This window comes from Chelonia mydas, chromosome 2 (assembly GCF_015237465.2).
Source record: "Chelonia mydas isolate rCheMyd1 chromosome 2, rCheMyd1.pri.v2, whole genome shotgun sequence".
Lineage (NCBI taxonomy): Eukaryota > Metazoa > Chordata > Testudines > Cheloniidae > Chelonia > Chelonia mydas.
Window position 1 is genome coordinate 184,694,467 of NC_057850.1, and position 20,464 is coordinate 184,714,930.

Sequence of the window (20,464 nt, forward strand, 5' to 3'; positions counted from 1 at the left end):
AGGATCCAGCCTGGGACCTCTGAGGCTATGTGCATCAGCCTCTACTGCATGAGCTGCCATGATTGTATCAGACTCGTCAAACTCTAGATGGCCTAGGTGCCACTAGAGGGGGACAGAGCACCATACCAAGCAGGCATGGGTTACACATGGTTGTAGCAACAAGCTCCTGTAAGTTGTGGAACAAAAAGCTCTTTACATTAACTAAAGTAAATAAAATGTCAAATGTTATGTGGACTATAGCACTGGGGACATGCTACAGCCAGGCTTATTTTTTAAAAAGTGATAATTCTCAGGAGGGATGGTGCTTCTACATAAAGATAAAAATCTGCCAGTCACAGTAAATAGCATGACTCTGCCCAGACTGTCGGTTCTTGGTCAAAGAACAAGGTGGTGAAGAGGAGTGGAAAAGCCCAACTTTAAAATGTTGGGTATGTGGATTATATCCAATTAAAATGAATTTTGAATGGCCAAACAGTTGTATTTTGTGGTTCTGGTGATTAGATAGGACCTCACTAGTGTCGCTCAGTGGAACGAATTCCCAAGTGCCTGCTCTTTGTTTTTTATGGATTTACTTGGACTACAGAAGACTTGGCTCAGTTTCTGGGGTAACTCTCAATATATACTGTAGGGAGAGATCATGAACGTCTTTGCTGAGCCTTTTAGGTGTGCATGTGTGTGTTTGGGGAGAGGTGGTGGCTTAGGAAATGGAGTGTTGCTGCTGCTAAATACATCTTGAGGCTATAGGACAGGGCCTGGGAGAGGAGGGAAAAAGATGTGGTGGTGGGTGTACTGGGTCCAGACCAGCAGGGGGAGAATAGCTTAAAATTCACTTGGTAGCCAGGTCCTCATCTTGGTGCCGTTGCATCTGTATTTATTTATTTTTCAGTAATCATTGGCTTTATTTCATGGTATAGAATACTTTGGGTTGATGTCCAGCCTTTTTGCTGAAGCTCTTCTCATGTAAACCACTAAAATAGTTTTGAAAGTGGGGAGGATATAGTGGCCATTGGTGTGTGGTCTTGTTCATGGAATAGATACAGTAACCAGAGAGAGGCTTGACCACACCCCTTAGCAGAAAGCCATGCTTCCTTTGTACTTTGGAGAATCCAGATAGCATAGCCAGATCACCCTCATATCAGTTTCTTGAGTGCGAAATGCCCTCCCTGGTGGAAACACCTGATGGGCTCCATTAATATCCTTCCCTTTGGTCTCAGTTGGCTTCACCTGGAAATCCAGTAACCTAAGCAACTGATTACCCTGTTATAATTTCATCTCTGTTCCAACACCTATTTACAAACTGGAACCAGTAGGGAGCCATTGAACATTTTCTGCTGTGATTTCCACTAGGCCTGCTGCTGGGTGGGTGGTTTTGGTAAGTAGGAGCAAGAGGTTCCATAAATCCTCTTCCTCCCTCCTCTCTTTGTGCAACTTGTGGCAGGTTTGGGTCCATGTTCTGCATTACCCACATACCACGATCAAAAGGTGAACTTTCCCCTATTTTAAAATTACAGAGTTTGTTCTTGGCTGTTAATGGGATTCCAATGTGCACTTTGTTTTGGTGTCTTGTCCACGCCTTTTGGTATTAACTAAGGAGCTCCAATTTAAGGGTAAACACAGTGGGCCATATTCATCCGCAGTGTAATTCCACTGAAGTTAACTGAATTATACCTGAACTGTATTTGATTCAGGCTGTACTGAGAATTTTAGGTAATTTACCAGTGTTGGTCTAGCACCGGTGCATTACTGCTTGGTATGGATTAACAAGAGTGGTCTAGACTAGCGAGGTTTGGACAAAGGCATTTTTATTACAGCGTCTTCGAAGCAGATCTAGATGACATGGTGGTAGAAATGTCTGTGGCCAGTTTGTGATGCCGTTGGTATAACTGCACTGCGACTAGACCAGCAAAGGGAGAATTGCCAAAAATTCACTTTGTAGCCAGGTCCTCATTTTGGTGCCATTGCATGTGTATTTATTTTTCAGTAATCACTGGCTTTATTTCATGATATAGAATATTCTGGGTTAAGCATTTTCTTTGAAGCTCTCCTCATGTAAACCACTGAAATAGTTTTGAAGTTGGGGAAGATGTGTTGGACATCATTTCTGGTTTTTTTAAATAAACACTCCCACCTGAACTAGGTTAGCTGTCTCTAGCCCAACTGTGCAGTTCATTTTGATCAATTAATTCACAATCCTTATTGAAAGCTGACTTGAAGTTAAAGGGCTAACACATGAAAGCTTCAATATAAGATCTTTGGTGCTCCTATTTGTCAGCAGTCTAGTCTTTTTAATCAAGTAACTGAATTGCTCGGTTCCATCAAGCAAATTTCTGCTTCCCTGAGTCCCAAAGAACTTGATTGCGGGGAGAGGAAATGTTCACCTCGTTCTAATTTAATAATCTCTTTTCAGAAAAGAGGAAAATTGCTTTTTAAAAAGTAAAAGAACGAGAAAGCAAGTTTTACGAGTTTGCGGAATTGCTAAGAAAGTGAATGTGCAGTTGTGATTTTCGCGGTCTAGCCCAGTATTTGCATAATACAGCTTTCAAGGTTCTCGTTTATATTTCTAATTACAATTCAACATGGTTTCACGTTGTGCAAAAACTATACAGTAGAGTCTTGATTGTGAGGTTGTTGGAAACCTCACTGTGGGCCTGGTGTACTGTAAGGGAGGCAATATATCTGGTTTTTGAGATGGAGAATAGTTATTTACTTATTGCTGTGGAACCTATTGCCTGTGAATTATAAAGGAAATCTCTTGCTGAGACTCCTAGGTGAGGTGAAGTGTAGAATGGATGACAGGGATTTAAAAAAATATAAGAATATAAACCAGACACAGTGAAAGAGCAGCAGAAAACATTGAGGCTTCTTGAGTCACTGTTTGTGGTATAGCCCTTTCACAGATAAAGATGGAAAATTGACTGGAAAATTGCACGTTGTGACTGTGTTTATTGCTGCATTTCAATAGTGGCTTGAAAATACTATTTCATTGGAGAGAACCCAAGCTGTAAATCTGGGGTGGGGAGGGAGGGAGAGAGGGAGCGACACCAACAGAGGGAGGTTTACAGGTAGTTTGTAAAGCCCGGCAACATTTTTGTGCCTCACTCCTTCAATGTGTTTTTTTTTGGAACATCCTCTTTCTCCTCCTTCCTGTGTAGTTTCCATGGGGCTCTATCCTGGGTCTCTCTGGTGGGGCGTACTATCCCTTTAGGGAACAGTCTGAAGCTTACAGCCCAAGCAAACCTGCGTTTAGTCAAGGATCCTACTCCACCCTGGGACTAGTTATTAAACAGGAAGAGCAAATTGAGTGAGACAGGGAACAAGAAGCCATGCAGGCTGCTATGGGCTGTGGTCTGTCTCAGGCTCCAGGGAACTATCCTGACCCCAGCTAGGCTTTGTTTGCTGACTCCAAGTTTGTGTGTGGGGGTGGGGGGATTCAAGAGAAGGGCCTTCTGAACTTTATGAATGCTCCTTTCCTGAGACCTTCTAAAAGGAGACATATTTGTTTTGTTAGTTTGTTTTGGCTTCCCCTTCCTCGAATCCTTTATAGGTCCCTTTTCTTCTCCCTTTACATCCTGTCTCCAGGTAATCTTATCCACAAACCCAAATTCAGTGTATGACTTCGTCTTCACTGCTAAAAAAAAAAAAAAGTGTTCTTTTGTTTTTTGCTTTTTTCTTTTTTACTGCAGGATAACTGCTGCATGTTAGCTATCCTTCTGTAAAGTCCAAGAGCAGACAAGGGACTGTAATTTTACCATGGGTCAACCATGGGTGGGAGCTACAGTGTTGACTTGACCGATCTATCTTTCAGTAAAAACTATAGGGAGCTTCAAAAAAAGAAAAGGAGTACTTGTGGCACCTTAGAGACTAACAAATTTATTTGAGCATAAGTTTTTGGGAGCTTGTTTGCACTAAGATATTGATGACACTCAGATCTGCCTCTCTGTTCCAGACCAGTCTTCTGTCCAAACTAAATCTCGGCCTGTCTCTCTGCCATCCCCTAATGGATGACCAGGTATCGGTGTATGCTCAGCCAAAACACAGTGCTTAATGGTTTTTCTCCCTCTTTCCTTTTTCAATCACTGTGGACAACTTCACTATTCTCCCTGTCAATGGGGCCTGGAGTCTCCCAGAATTGTCATTGATCTCCCGGTGACCACTGAAAGCAATCCATGAGATTTTAATAGGATATTTTAAGAAAATGATATTACATCATGTTGGGGAAAAAAATCTCCCGGAATAGCTTCAGTCAGAGTTGGCAACCTTACCTGTAACGTGGCCATCACCTTCAACTCAGCCCGCCCTCTTGATCGTCATATAGTCTAAATCTTGCCAGTTCTTTCCATGTAACGTCTCTAAGATCCAACCTTTGTTATCCATCCACCCAGCTAAAATTCCTGCCTAGGCTCTCATCATCACCTGGGTTATTGCAACATCCTCTTCCCTGGCCCTGCTTATTCAATCTTGCTGTGACACTGCCTATCATGCTGACTAATACTGTCTCATTGTTTCCTTGTGCTCCCCCATTTGTCTCTCTATATCCTTCTGTTTTCTCTTGTCTTATACTTAGATGGTAAACTCTTTGGGGGAGGGATTGTCCTTTTGTTATAGTGTTTTGTACAGCACCTAAAACAGTATTGTCCTAGGCTGTGACTGGGACTCCTTGCTGCTCCCATAATATAAATAATAATAATCACTCATATCAAACACCCCCCCCCCCAAATATATTTTAGGCATAAGTGCGCCGATCAACATATCTGTGGACTTAGGTGGGGCTCATCACCATATCGTACGACTACGTTGCTATTGGTACTGAATTTTAACCTCTCATCACTCCTGTATGTACTGAAGTACCACACTCATGTTACAAGTGGAGAACTGAGGCACATAGTAAATCTAGTGACTTGCCCAGGGTCACTCAGGAAGTCTGTGGCTGGGTCCAGAATTGAACCAAGGTCTCCTGAATCCCAATGGCTATGGCATTGGACAAGACCAACCTTCCTTCCTACCCGAATGAAATGTAAAGATATTAACTCCCTGCTTAATCATCTTTGTACCAAAGTCATCCTGACCTGTATGAGGTGTACGAATGTTATAATGAAAGCATAACTGCAGTGTATATATGTCTACTTCCATGGTAGATACCTTGGCACAAGGTGTGTGTTAGATGTAGGAGTAATGCAATTGCATTGTAATTGTGGTATATTCTAATATGAAGTAGGTAGACCTGAGCTAAAGGTTTAGTAAGGAGGTATAGTAGGGGATCAGTTGTAGGTAAGACAACTTGGTTCTGTAGATGTCTTGCATGTTTCCATGGCTGCTGCAACAGCTGAGCCTACATTTAGACATCCGAAACAACCTTCTTTGAGGTGTAATGGCATTGGCACCTCTAAAAAGGGAAAAGCCTGGAAACACTGTAGGACTTGCATATGTTTAACATAAAAAAACCCCCATAATGACCAGCAAAGGCAAATTAATTTCTTGCTTGGATCAGGAGACATTTTGCGCTAGTGAGCAGAAAAAATCCATTTAGTGATTTCTAGTCCACAAATGACTGTGTGTTAGTGGATACCACTGGAGGAGCTTTGCTTGAACATACTGTGGAGACTTCCATCCATTCAGAGTTAGAGCTGGTTTTCTGGAATATAGCCAAAGTGGTGTGCATGCACACATAACTGGATGATAATCCATATGAGGACTGTATACAAGAAACCTAACTATATGTCCCCATTCAGTGCAAACACAGTAATATTTTTAGTGTAAACTTCATGCAGGATCATCTCCTTCTGGCTACTTATGGTACACCTAGCACAAGAGTGCAAAATTCACAGCACCAATTAAAGACATAGGCTTTCCTGAAAGCTATAAGGAGCAATGGTCTTATTCTTTTAAAGGAGTACCCTAAACATGGCTCTAAAGTTGAAGAGACCTTTCTGGGGTAGTGTCTGCTTGTTGCCAGCTTGTGATAATTGACTTTATAGATTCCAGAGTAACAGCCGTGTTAGTCTGTATTCGTAAAAAGAAAAGGATTCCAGTCATTGATACTAATATGGTTAGTGGAATGGGTCATTTATACTTGTAATGCCTTGTGTTAACCTAAACATATAATGGCTCTAAACATTACAACCTATAGCTTTTCATGTCTTGCTTAGTTCATTAGTACTGTATAGTAGGCCAGTCCCCATCTCTATAGAGGGAGCATATGTGTCTCTTCATAGTAAATTTAAATGAAAGAGCTTAAAAATCAATACAACTTTCCAACTTACATTGTGAATTTTAAAACAGCTTGGGGGATACTGTCTGAGGGTTTGGAGTGTATGCAGCTTAGCAGGAATATAAGAAATATTCTTGTATGAAAAGAGCTATTGATCCCATTGAACCTTTGTCTATTTCTAGAATGCCACTATCCCCAACACAGTATCTAATGACCTAAATGTGTGTGTGTGTGTGTGTGTGTGTGTGATTCTTGTTTTTTAAACCTCCTTCCCTGTCATGCAGGAATAGTATCGGATTTAAAGTTCCTGTGGTAGTATTCTGAGGTGAAAGCACGCACAGGTGTCAATCTGGGTGGGGCCACTTGAACAAATGGCCGTGGCTAATGGTGACTATGAATGAGAGGTACAGAGGGTGTGCATCGAGAGAAAATTTTTACTGCTGAAAAAACAGTGCAGATGCTGAGCGTTATGCTCATAAATTAAGATGAGATTAACTTTATGGGGCTATATTCATAGCTGGTATCAGGGAGTGTGACTCTGCTTGTAATCAATGGAAATTGCACTGTATTTGGTCCCATGTTTCTAGGCTATGATTTTTGTTATCTTACAGAGTTGACAAATACATTGTCTTCCAAGTGTCAGAGTAACAGCCATGTTAGTCTGTATTCTCAAAAAGAAAAGGAGTACTTGTGGCACCTTAGAGACTAACCAATTTATTTGAGCACAAGCTTTCGTGAGCTACAGCTCACTTCATCGGATGCATACTGTGGAAAATACAGAAGATGTTTTTATACACACAGACCATGAAAAAATGGGTGTTTATCACTACAAAAGGTTTTCTCTCCCCCCACCCCACACGGCTGTTACTCTGAAACCTGTCATTATGCAAGGCACTGCATTTAGCCGTATGGAGTGGAAATCTATCAACTGCATGAAAAAACTTGTACAGATACAGACAGACATCATCTTCCTTTCCAAATGCAAACAGATGGACATCGTACCAAAAGGACTGAAGGTAAAAAATCCATTACAATCTACATACCACAGAGACTATGCTGACAGCTTGTGCCACACGCTCTCAAAGAAACTGCGGAACCACCTGATCAACATCCTCTACAGCAAACAGGGAAAGATAAAGAATGAGCTCTCAAAACTGGATACTCTCATAAAAAACCAACCTTCCACACAAACTTCCTCGTGGCTGGACTTTACTAAAACTAGACAAGCCATTTACAACACACACTTTGCTTGTCTACAAAACAAAAAGGTCACTAAACTTTCTAAACTACTACATGCCACAAGGAGCCACAACAATGGTTCCCTCAACCCATCCAGCAATATTGTTAACCTATCCAACTATACTCTTAGCCCAGCAGAAGCAGCTGTCCTATCTCAGGGCCTCTCCTTCTGCCCCTCCACCCCCACGAACATGACACAGTTGTGTGGTGACCTAGAATCCTATTTTCGATGTCTCCGACTCAAGGAATATTTCCAACACACCTCTGAACAACATACTAATCCACAGAGACCTCCCTACCAACCCTACAAAAAGAAGGATTCTAGGTGGACTCCTCCTGAAGGTCGAGACAGCAGACTGGACTTCTACATAGAGTGCTTCCGCCGACGTGCACGAGCTGAAATTGTGGAAAAGCAGCATCACTTGCCCCACAACCTCAGCCATGCAGAACACAATGCCATCCACAGCCTCAGAAACAACTCTGACATCATAATCAAAAAAGGCTGACAAAGGAGGTGCTGTTGTCATCATGAATAGGTCGGAATATGAACAAGAGGCTGTTCGGCAGCTCTCCAACACCACTTTCTACAAGCCATTACCCTCTGATCCCACTGAGAGTTACCAAAAGAAACTACAGCATTTGCTCAAGAAACTCCCTGAAAAAGCACAAGATCAAATCTGCACAGACACACCCCTGGAACCCCGACCTGGGTTATTCTATCTACTACCCAAGATCCATAAACCTGGAAATCCTGGGCGCCCCATCATCTCAGGCATTGGCACCCTGACAGCAGGATTGTCTGGCTATGTAGACTCCTTCCTCAGGCCCTACACTGCCAGCACTCCCAGCTACCTTCGAGACACCACTGACTTCCTGAGGAAACTACAGTCCATTGGTGATCTTCCTGATAAGACCATCCTGGCCACTATGGATGTAGAAGCCCTCTACACCAACATTCCACACAAAGATGGACTACAAGCCGTCAAGAACACTATCCCCGATAATGTCACGGCTAACCTGGTGGCTGAACTTTGTGACTTTGTCCTCACCCATAACTATTTCACATTTGGGGACAATGTATACCTTCAAATCAGCGGCACTGCTATGGGTACCTGCATGGCCCCACAGTATGCCAACATTTTTAGGGCTGACTTAGAACAACGCTTCCTCAGCTCTCGTCCCCTAACGCCCCTACTCTACTTGCACTATATTGATGACATCTTCATCATCTGGACCCATGGAAAAGAAACCCTTGAGGAATTCCACCATGATTTCAACAATTTTCATCCCACCATCAACCTCAGCCTGGTCCAGTCCACACAAAAGATCCACTTTCTGGACACTATGGTGCTAATAAGCAATGGTCACATAAACACCACCCTATACCGGAAACCTACTGACCGCTATTCCTCCCTACATGCCTCCAGCTTTCACCCTGACCACACCACACGATCCATTGTCTACAGCCAAGCTCTGCGATACAACCGCATTTGCTCCAACCCCTCAGACAGAGACAAACACCTACAAGATCTCTATCATTCTTACAACTACAATACCCACCTGCGGAAGTGAAGAAACAGATTGATAGAGCCAGAAGAGTTCCCAGAAGTCACCTACTTCAGGACAGGCCTAACAAAGAAAATAATAGAATGCCACTAGCCGTCACCTTCAGCCCCCAACTAAAACCCCTCCAACGCATCATCAAGGATCTACAACCTATCCTGAAGGATGACCCAACACTCTCACAAATCTTGGGAGACAGGCCAGTCCTTGCCTACAGACAGCCCCCCAACCTGAAGCGAATACTCACCAGCAGCCACATACCACACAACAGAACCACTAACTCAGGAACCTATCCTTGCAACAAAGCCCGTTGCCAACTGTGCCCACATATCTAGTCAGGGGACACCATCTCAGGGCCTAATAACATCAGCCACACTATCAGAGGCTCGTTCACCTGCACATCCACCAATGTGATATATGCCATCATGTGCCAGCAATGCCCCTCTGCCATGTACATTGGTCAGACTGGACAGTCTCTACGTAAAAGAATAAATGGACACAAATCAGATGTCAAGAATTATAACATTCATAAACCAGTCGGAGAACACTTCAATCTCTCTGGTCACTCAATTTCTGATCTCAAAGTGACTATCCTTCAACAAAAAAACTTCGAAAACAGACTCCAACGAGAGACTGCTGAATTGGAATTAATTTGCAAATTGGATACAATTAACTTAGGCTTGAATAGAGACTGGGAATGGTTGATTCATTATAAAAAGTAACCTATTTCCCCTTGTTTATTCCTTTCCCCCCCCCACTGTTCCTCAGACGTTCTTGTTAAACCCTGGATTTGTGCTGGAAATGGCCCACCTTGATTATCATACACATTGTAAGGAGAGTGATCACTTTAGATAAGCTATTACCAACAGGAGAGAGGGGTGGGGGAAGAAACCTGGATTTGTGCTGGAAATGGCCCACCTTGATTATGATACTCTGAAAACTTTCCTTACAATGTGTATGATAATCAAGGTGGGCCATTTCCACACTGAAAACATGGCTGTTACTCTGAAAACTTTCCTTACAATGTGTAACAGCCATGTTAGTCTGTATTCACAAAAAGAAAAGGAGTACTTGTGGCACCTTAGAGACTAACCAATTTATTTGGGCATAAGCTTTCGTGAGCTACAGCTCACTTCAGGTGTAGCTCACGAAAGCTTATGCTCAAATAAATTGGTTAGTCTCTAAGGTGCCACAAGTACTCCTTTTCTTTTTGTGAATACAGACTAACACGGCTGTTACTCTGAAAACTTTCCTTACAATGTGTAACAGCCGTGTTAGTCTGTATTCACAAAAAGAAAAGGAGTACTTGTGGCACCTTAGAGACTAACCAATTTATTTGGGCATAAGCTTTCGTGAGCTACAGCTCACTTCAGGTGTAGCTCATGAAAGCTTATGCTCAAATAAATTGGTTAGTCTCTAAGGTGCCACAAGTACTCCTTTTCTTTTTATTGTAAGGAGAGTGATCACTTTAGAATAGCTATTACCAACAGGAGAGTCGGTTTTCGGGGGGGTGGGGAGAAAACCTGGATTTGTGCTGGAAATGGCCCACCTTGATTATCATACACATTGTAAGGAGAGTGATCACTTTAGATAAGCTATTACCAGCAGGAGAGTGGGGTGGGGGGAGAGAAAACCTTTTGTAGTGATAAACACCCATTTTTTCATGGTCTGTGTGTATAAAAACATCTTCTGTATTTTCCACAGTATGCATCCGATGAAGTGAGCTGTAGCTCACGAAAGCTTATGCTCAAATAAATTGGTTAGTCTCTAAGGTGCCACAATTACTCCTTTTCTTTATTGTCTTCCAAGTGAAACAGTGGTGCTTTACATTTGTGAGAGAATTGTTTTTACACAGTACAACTACAATTTAATCTCCCTAGTTTTATCATTCATTTTGCATTGAATAAAGTAACCCCACTGTTTATATATCATTAAGGTTTCTGCACACATAGTTTGATTCCTCCTGGCATTTTCTTTAGTTTTGAAGACAGCATAAATTAAACTTTTATAATGGTTCCTAATACCGCCAATCCTGTAATCTTGGGATCAGCCTTGCTGCCCTACTTCATATCTTCTCAAGAGCGATAATGCCTTATGTCAGCAATGAGGCACCTGGAACTGAATTAATTTTTCTAAGGCTAGTGCAGTTTGCACACTTAAGGGTGAACCCTGGGTCACAGTTACAATGGCATGTTTTGTTCCACATCATGTAAAACAAACTGCTAACAAACGTACACACACACTCTAACGATTGGGCACAGGGGGACCTGTAAAAATACACACCAGTGGGTTACATGAACAACACGCCAAGCAAGAAATCTGACAAATGTAAAAACCTACAGGGATATTGGTGAGTGTTATCCAGACCCTAACTACCCTCATATTACATTTTTGGTTGGGCACCTCCAGACATCTTTTCCTTTATAAAGAGACCTAATTGTCCAAGTGATTATTGTTTTTTTTAAAATCACAACTTAGTGGAATTCTGCCATGATTGTGAAAGGTTTAGTTACTTCCTGTCATCATCATTCTGTTTGATACAATTCACGTATATGCCCTGTCAGAACAATTTGATGGTATCAACGCTTCATTGTGGAGAAGTGTGCTAACTAGACTGAAAGGTACTGATTGAGCTGCCAGGTTTCATTCTGACAGTAGGGGATCATTCTTGTGTTATAAAATGTGATTGCCTGAGATTTTTTTTTGGTTTTGTGCCTGAATATACTTTACACTTTGCCCAGACAGTATTGAGTTTGTCCTGAAAAAAAGAGAGTGAGTGACTTTTGTCCCATTCTCTGATTCTACATCTATAAATAACTCCAGACCTGCAACCTTCTGCTTTCATGGAGAAATGAATAATTAAAAAACCCATAGGAAGACATGTGGATTAAATTAGGCACTTAATTTCTTCAGAATATGGAGAGCATTTCATTAAGTCCTGTGGAAATTGATGAGTCACACACAATTATTTCAGGCAGGAAGACAGGCAAGGTTTTATTTTGAAAGATGATGAAAGTTAGTTCAAAATGTTGTTTAAAAAGCTGGAAGTGCTAATGAATTTCAGGTATGTTTGGTTATTTTCTTGAGATGAGTTGAGAGCAGGAGAAGGGAACACCTCTGCTAACCAGGCACTATTTACAATTAATAGTTTATGGAGTAGCAGTCAAATTTTAAATAATTGCTGCCTTAAAAATCACTTTTGCATACATTACTTTTCTTGCTCTCTGCATCATGATGCAGATGGAGTGTTTTAAATTTCAGTGATCCTAGGAAAGCTGATATCTCCTTTGCATATCAATTGACTTTCCATGGGGATATTATAGGCAGGGCAGGTGATGCTGCTTATTATTAAAATTGCCCAACACTTCTCATTGTAAGACCTGTTCTTAGTTGCTTATACCTTTGCCAAACTTTAACCAGATGATCACGATAGTCCCTTCTGATCTTAAAGTGTATGACTCATGTAGGCTGAAATTTTAAATGCCAGGTGTCTGTGTCAAGCTAAATATTTCTGAAAAATTTCAGTCAAAATGGTTCAATTGTTTCCAAGAACAAGGCTAGGGAATTATATATATGTTTTGCTTATATTATAAGATTTTGGCAAACTCAGGGGCTGCGCCAGCCTCTTCCCAGTGGGGGAGCTGAGGTGGGCCAGAGCCCCCCCTTGCCTGGAGGCGCCTCCGCTCTCTGTGGCCCCACCCCTTGCTCCTCTGTCCCCCCCGCCCCCCCAGAGGGCCCACACCCTGGCCCCACTGGAGGCCAGAAGCTGGAGCCAGATGGTGTGGGCAGTGCTTTCAGCTGGTAAGAGTCACCCAGGCGGGGGGACCCGGCTTCGGGGCTGGCAGAGCCCTTGGGGAACAGCAACTGCAGGGGGCATGGCACAGGAGTCTGGGCTGAAACGGGTCAATCTGGGCCACTGTGGGGAGCCCCAGACCCTCTACCTGCCCTGGGCAGTGTACTGGTGGGCAGCGACATGGGCCGGGCGCTGCTCTTGGGCACCCCTGCCATCCATCTGGGCTTCTCTGCTGGAGCTGGGCGCCCGGCCAGCAGCCACCACTCTCTCCCTCTGCCTTCAGAGCTGGGTTGCCAGAGAGTGGCAGCTGCTACAGGGAGGCTAAAGCAAATTTTGGGGTGGCTGTAGCTCCCAAATGCCCCCCCCCCCAGCACCACCCCTAAGCAAACTTTTCTTTGAACAACACTAGCACCTCCACGCTACAGAGCACTGATTTGGCAGGGAATGGCCTTTGTGTCAGAGGTGTGCCTTTTGCCATCCGGGTGAAAATCTGTCCAAATTTGGCTGAGTTATAAGCCTTTGAAAAATTGCAGTTTGCCCATGCTAAGTAGAGACTTCAACGTTAGCAGCTAAAATCTCTGAAGCTTCTGTCCTCAGTGAGGATGCTTTCACTGCAATGGGGTGCAGGTGGTCAGGTCAGTAGTCTGTGCTGGCCTGGGGTTGAAGGCGGGAGTCGAGACAAGTTACAAAGCCACGTCAGGAGATGGATACCAAGGTCAAGCTTGCTGGAATTGAAGGCAAGCGTCGGGAGCAAGATGGGCCATAAGACAAGATCCACAACAGTACTACGCCAGAGTCTGCATTATTGCTCAGATGCCTCCTTGGGGCTACTTCCTGGTTTAAATAGTTGGTATGGACCAATCAAGCGGCCACAGGATTCTGTCACTCTGGCTTCTTCTGTCAGTACCTCCTGTGGAGACTAAGCTAGTAATTTTTGGGTGCTGCTTTACCTGGCTCCCTAGTGGTGAGGTGGAGGTGTCAGTTGCCCAGGTACTAGACCTGTGGATCCTTACATTTACAGCTCCCAGTGCAGACCATTCTGCACATGTACCCTCTCCACTGGGCAACTGAGTATGCTCTGGCCCAAGGCACTGCAGTGAAGCCAGACCACTTCCTGGGCTGGGGTGGGGCCAGGCAATGGAACTGAGAGCAGGGAGCCTGCCTCTCCTATGTTCTCAGTGACCCATTACTGGAACTTAGGCAGGCTGGGGGAAGAAGAAAAGCGCTCTGATCTGACAGCAATCCAGACCAGAGAGGAGGGAAAGGAATAGATGGGGACCAGGAATCTGGCAAGTCTGGGACTGCATGGAGGGAAGAGACAAACTGTGCCTGGAACTGGGAGGGCAAGGAGACTGGGAGCTGGGGTTGGGAGATGAGGCAGGAAATGGTTGGATAGGGAGATGGGGACAGAACTGGGTATTGGTGTGGGAAATGGGGATACTGGGAGCCAGGGGTGGGGTGGGTGGGGGGAGCACTGAGATCAGATGAGGAGCTAGGAAACTGGGAATGGGGGGACAAAGAGACTAGGATTAGGAACCAGTCACAGGGAAATGAGGGTTGGTGGGAGGGGAAACAGATTGGACAGGGAGCTGGGTGTAGGGTGAAAACTATGACTGGTTGGGCAAAGACACTGGGATAAGGAACCTGGGAGGGGGAAGAATAGTTTTGTATCATCTGCATATTTTTCCACCTCACTGTTTACCCCTTTTTCCAGATCATTTATGAATATGTTGAATAGGACTGGAGCCGGTACAGACCCGTAGGGGATACCATTATTTACCTCTCTCCATTCTGAAAACTGACCATTTATTCCTACCCTTTGTTTCCTATATTTTAACCAGTTACCAATCCATGAGAGGACCTTCCTGCTTATCCCATGACAGCTTACTTTGCTTAAGAGCCTTTGATGAGGGGCCTTGTCAAAGGCTTTCTGAAAATCTAAGTACACTATATCCACTGGATCCTCCTTGTCCCCATGCTTGTTGACTCCCTCAAAGAATTCTAGTAGATTGGTGAGGCATGATTTCCCTTTACAAAAACCATGTTGACTCTTCCCCAGCAAATTACGTTCATCTATGTGTTTGACAGTTTTGTTCTTTACTATAGTTTCAACCAGTTTGCCTGGTACTGAAGTCGGGCTTACCAGCCTGTAGTTGCCAGGATCACCTCTGGAGCCCTTTTTAAAAATTGGCATCACATTAGCTATCCTCCAGTAATTTGGTACAGAAGCTGATTTAAATGATAGGTTACAGACTACAGTTAGTAGTTCTCCAATTTCACATTTGAGTTCCTTCAGAACTCTTGGGTGAATCCCATCTGGTCCTGGTGACTTATTACTGTTTAGTTTATCAATTTGTTCCAAAATCTCCTCTGTTGACACCTCAATCTGGGACAGTTCCTCAGCTTTGTCACCTAAAAAAAGTGGCAATCTCCCTCACATCCTGAGCAGTGAAGACGGATGCAAAGAATTCATTTAGTTTCTCTGCAATGGCCTTATTGTCCTTGAGTGCTCCTTTAGCACCTCGATCATCCAGTGGCCCCACTGATTGTTTAGCAGGCTTCCTGCTTCTGATGTACTTAAACATTTTTTTGCTATTACTTTTTGAGTCTTTGGCTAACTGTTCTTCAAATGCTTTTTTGGCCTTCCTAATTATATTTTTACACTTAATTTGCCAGAGTTTATGCTCCTTTCTGTTTTCCTCACTGGGATTTAACTTGCACTTTTTAAAGGACTCCTTTTTGCCTCTGTCTGCTTCTTTTGATTAGCAACTTAAACTAGAGGTTTCAAGTGTTTGAGATTTTGTTGTTGTTTAAGTGTAACCCTGAATGCAGTTTATTAGGCTTTTCCTTAGGGGATATTCTGAACATTTTTATACAGCAAAGTTTTTTTTATATATCAATCTAGTACTGCAATTTAAAATGTTGAAAAGGATCTAAAATTAGGTAAAAATCAATCAGTCAAGCATCAGGTAGCATTCACTTTGTGTAACTGCAGTGGACAATTCACAATACCTTAAATCTTAAGAGTGCCTTTGAAAGGTTTCCAGTAGTTTTTAAACCTGCAGAGCTATACCAGCAGCCCTCATATCAAGGAATGATAATGTGAACTATAATAAATATTTTATTTCAGGAAAAGGAGGATCTAGTAGAAAAAAATCATTTTTATCCAGTTAGAAAATCTACTGAGAGGCAAAGTCTGCCATCAGATACGTGGGTACAACTCCCATTAATCCATTGCATCTACCTAAGGGTAGAATTTGATTGTAAGGGCCTGATTTTCCTCTCACTTACACTGAGGTAATTCCATTTAATTCAATGGGGTGCTCCTGACTTACGTAAATAAGTCGTAAATTTGCCAAGTAAGTCTTATTTGCCGTAAATAAGAGGAGATTCAAGGCCCAAGGATATGTCTAACTGCAATGAAACACCCGTGGCAGGCCGGTGTCAGCTGACTCGGGCTCTCAGAGATCACGCTGCGGAGCTATAAAATTGCAGAGTAGGTGTTCGGGCTAACCCTCCCTCCTCGCAGGGTCTCAGAACCCATCCTCCAGCCAAAGCTCGTGCTCCAGCCTGAGCCAGAATGTCTACACTGAGATTTTATAGCCCTGCAGCCTGAGCTCTGTGAGCCCAAGTCAGCTGATGTGGTCCAGCCACGGGTGGTGTATTGCAGTGTAGACATACCCTAAGAGTCTTAACTATTCTGGAGAGAGAGACCCTTCCTCATCTTTAACATGCTTATAACTGAACAAACAGTTTGCAATGAATAATTTATTTAATGGATTTTTGTCTTTCTGTTGTGGATTGTCGGTGAAGCACATTGCTGTTCTCTCAAATGTACTTGCTGTTCAATGAAATGTATCGAGAATTTTGATTGTTACTTGAGTCTTGATATTCAACCAGTGTTGCTTATCTGAGACTGATCACATGGTGGTATTTCTCTTTTCTGACTGGATTTTATAATTTGGTTTCTAGAGCAAAATCTCATAGAAAGTGAGTATTCTGCTCACAACATTGAATAAGAAATTCCTGTCCAGACAGAAGAACTGGTGATAAATCTCAGGAGAAGAATCTTGCAGAAATGTCCCTGCTTTTCCCCTCCTGTACGAGTGGGGGCCATCAGACCCAGTGATTACAGAATCTATAGTAATCATTCCTTTTTTTGGAGCAGGATGCAAAATTTGTGAAAGTAAAGTAATAATTCCACAAGTTACCTTCACTGGATGCCAGTGACTCAGCAGCGCAAAGAATCCTGCTTCTCTCTCTGGCTGCCTTAATGAATTACATCAATGTGAAATCGCACCTATTCTTGTTAGAGATGGAGAACATTAGTGACACTTTGTGTCCTCTGAATGCTCAGTTCTTATCCGCTGAATCTAATTCCAGAGCAGCAAATCATCTGTCAAAAACTGGCAATGTGAGCTGTGAGTATTGCCACAAGGAAAGTCTGGAAACCTGGCCAATGTGTAGAAGGGACGGGAAGGGTCTCTCAGTATTAGGCGCAGTTGAAGTCTAGTTAAACAAACTGTATACAAAGAAGGATGCAAAACAGACATGGAAGTTTACAGTCAGGAGAAGGTGTTTTGCAAGAGAAATTCTTTCCCTCCATTTTTTTGTTCTGTTTCAATCCTGCCAGATGCCGTGCACCTGTGACTCCCATTGAAGTGATTTGAGGGCCCAAGACAACTTGCTTGGTTCACACTCCAAACCTTTAAATCAAAGCCCCTTTTACCTTGTGATTGCTTGTGGCATCTCCACTGACCATACAGTTGTTATGGTGACAGTAGTGCTCTCAGAAAACTCATTTGAACAGTTGGGACAAGTGAATTGAAAGGCATGGGGTCGGTGTGCTTTCCTCATTCAAAATACATTGGGCAAAACTGCCCTTTTCTGATCCAAACATCTGTTTGGCTCCGGGTGGGCCTGTGGATACACTGCAGGGTCTGCTTTGCTGCCATGCTAAAGGAAAACAGTGACAGGGTGAGATATGGGACCTGCCGCACATATTTTACCAGCCACACAAGGATAAGGTGGGGACGTACAGCCACCATATTGGCAGGAGGAGACATAACTCAAATCACTCCTGTAGGGTGAGATCCTTAACTGATGTAAATGAGAGCAGTGCCATTGATGTCAGTGGAACTTTGCCAATTTATACTAAATAAGCACCTGGCCCATGATATCTGCACTGGTGCCCTGGGTAGTTTCTAAAGTAAAATGTAGCTTCCCTTTCTACAGACGGGAAATATTGGATTGTGTATGTCTGGCTCTCTTTACCACATCCTGTGGAGATTGTCTTAGAGGAGTCCTACAGGCATAGCTCAGGGTGTACATACCTCCCCCAATCCTGAGTTTCACAAGACTGTTCTGTTGTGACCCCCCCCCCCCACCCTCACCACCGCCCCCATCCCAGGCTCCTTGTCCCAGCTGAAATAGAACATTTCCCACATTCATTGTTGCCCGCAGCTGTACGCACATTATGCAGGGTGTGTACCGTTGTCTGGGATAGAACTATGGAGGGCAGTGGCTTCAGCTGTTTCTTGGCATGCTCAGCCCCCTTGGGCATGCTCAGTGACTGCATGGGGGCTCAGGGATGGAGGGAGTGACACTATACCAGGCTGGGCTGGAAGGCAAGGGCTCAGCATGGCATGGACTTGGCAGGCGAAGTGCTGGGGCTGGTGGCTACAGCAGCGATGGCTCCCCAGGGATTGGTGGTGGCCAGTTGTGTCCCACTGTAGCCACTTGAAGAGTTGGGAGATATGTGAATAGAGCCCCTCCATCATCAAAGTATCAGTTCAGTTTTTGAGAACACAGGAGGAGCAGTTGCATCCATGGAGCCAGTGTAGTCATTTGCAGTCATTGTAGTTTTGCAAGGAACCTGTTGATTTAAAATGAGCACAGTGCTGTATGGGAGATCCCAGATCAACCAGTGACTATTATTTGGTTGAAGCTGAACCCAGGCAAGATGGGGGTGCAGTGCTGGTGGTGAGAAGGAAATGCTTTGAAAAGTTTGCTTCCTCCACTGAGGGCATCTGCCCTCCAGTTTGCCAAGATGATCCACAGACTAGGCATCCTTCTTGCCTCCTCACTACTACTGGGAATCCAGCTAGCTAAAAGTGCTGCTTTCTATCTGTGCCTGACCAAAACACTGTGCCCATCTGATCAGATTTAGCCGTGGTGATCCATGTATTTGTGACTTTTAGGCGTGTTTATTGCAAGAAAGCTCTGATTGGATTAGAATGCAGTAAATTGCTTACTTGACAACACAAGATACCAAGAGCACGTTACTCCTGAGCTCCATTCACTAGCATCCCCCCATTGACTATGTAGCCAAGTTCACGGTTTCAGCTCTGACATTCAGAGAACTTAATGGTATTGGACCAGGCTGTCTCAGGGAATCACCCATTCTGCAGCCATGACTTCCCATGACAGCTACCTTCCACTGGAATAAAACAGGTGAGTATGGAAGAGATTAAAATAGCCAGTAAACTCACCAGTAAAAAATGCATATATCACTTCACTGACCTAGCCTTTCACAACAGCAAACCAACCGCCACCCTCAAACGAACATCAACAACAACAAAATCAAGCAAAACAAACTGATTCTGATCAATAGGGGAGAGAAGGAAGGAAAGAAACATGCAAATCTCTGGCATGTTTGGTACTGAATCTTGTGAGGGACTTGGATACAATGGTGATGGATGGTACAAATGTCTAGATAAAGCCCTTTGTCCTGTTTATGACAGTTTAAATCAGCCTTCACCTTTGAGCAGGTTATGTTTTCTGTTTCATCCTTGATCAAAATGTGTCACTCTTATTTAATACCAAAAGAGGCAGCCAGTGACCGATCCTGATGGAGATGATGCAGTGATAGGTCTTTGGCAAGTACCAGAGTTTTAATCAGGTGCCAGGTTGTGTAAGGTCATGCAACCAACTGAGCCATTCTGAAATATAAATGTTTCTTCCTTTTCTTTAAATATTTTGTTTCACTCTCATCTGAATTGCTTCACTGGCTGAACTGCAGGTTGCATAATAGCAATGTCATGGATTCAGTTGGGTGATTCAGTTCGGTTTATATGAAGAAAATGCAAGATCACAATGGACACAGTCAGAAAATTCCTTAACCAAAAGTCTTTCAGTAGGAACGTTTCACCTATCACTGTTCTTTTGTGATTTTAAATCTCTCTTACTTGTAATAGATTTACAAGATTCCTGGGCTGGGTTCTCGATCCTGGATTGACTGTAACTGAATAACCATTAGCACTGTTATAGTGGCAAGGGGCATATTCTTAAGTAATTCATTGCGTTAACCACATAGTCAAGACTAAGGATTACATGATGAAAATTAATAGAGAAATATCCTGGCCCCATCCTTGGTCCAGGGGATGAGAGCTGACCAAATAGGGCAGCTGAGGATTCCCTTGATGTATTCGGCTCTAAGTTATGCCAGCGTCTGAAGGGATGGTGGGAATGGGAAGGTGGATTTGGGGCACCGCCTTCCTCAGTCCCCAGTTCCTCTGTCAAGAACAACTTTGCCAGACATGAGGATCGGGCCATTGTCTCCACTTCTTTAACTTATGGTGCTTTAGCATCAATAAATAACTCACAAAAATGCAAAACTGCTAGAGAGAACATAAGAACATAAGAGCTGCCATACTGGGTCA

General features: G+C 43.4%; 1 protein-coding gene across 5 annotated transcripts in view; it reads left to right on the plus strand.

The window, feature by feature from the left end:
• The window catches only part of CPNE4 (copine 4), a 325,458-nt gene that overhangs the window by 24,838 nt on the left and 280,156 nt on the right, over positions 1-20,464 (plus strand). The window contains exon 1 of one of the 5 annotated variants that reach the window (XM_043540817.1): positions 1,062-1,372. The exons of 3 other annotated variants lie outside the window; for them this stretch is intronic. The gene's annotated coding sequence lies outside the window, so the exon portion shown is untranslated. Of the gene's footprint in view, positions 1-1,061; positions 1,373-20,464 lie in introns of those variants that run through there. One more of the 5 variants, XM_043540816.1, reaches the window with a different exon arrangement.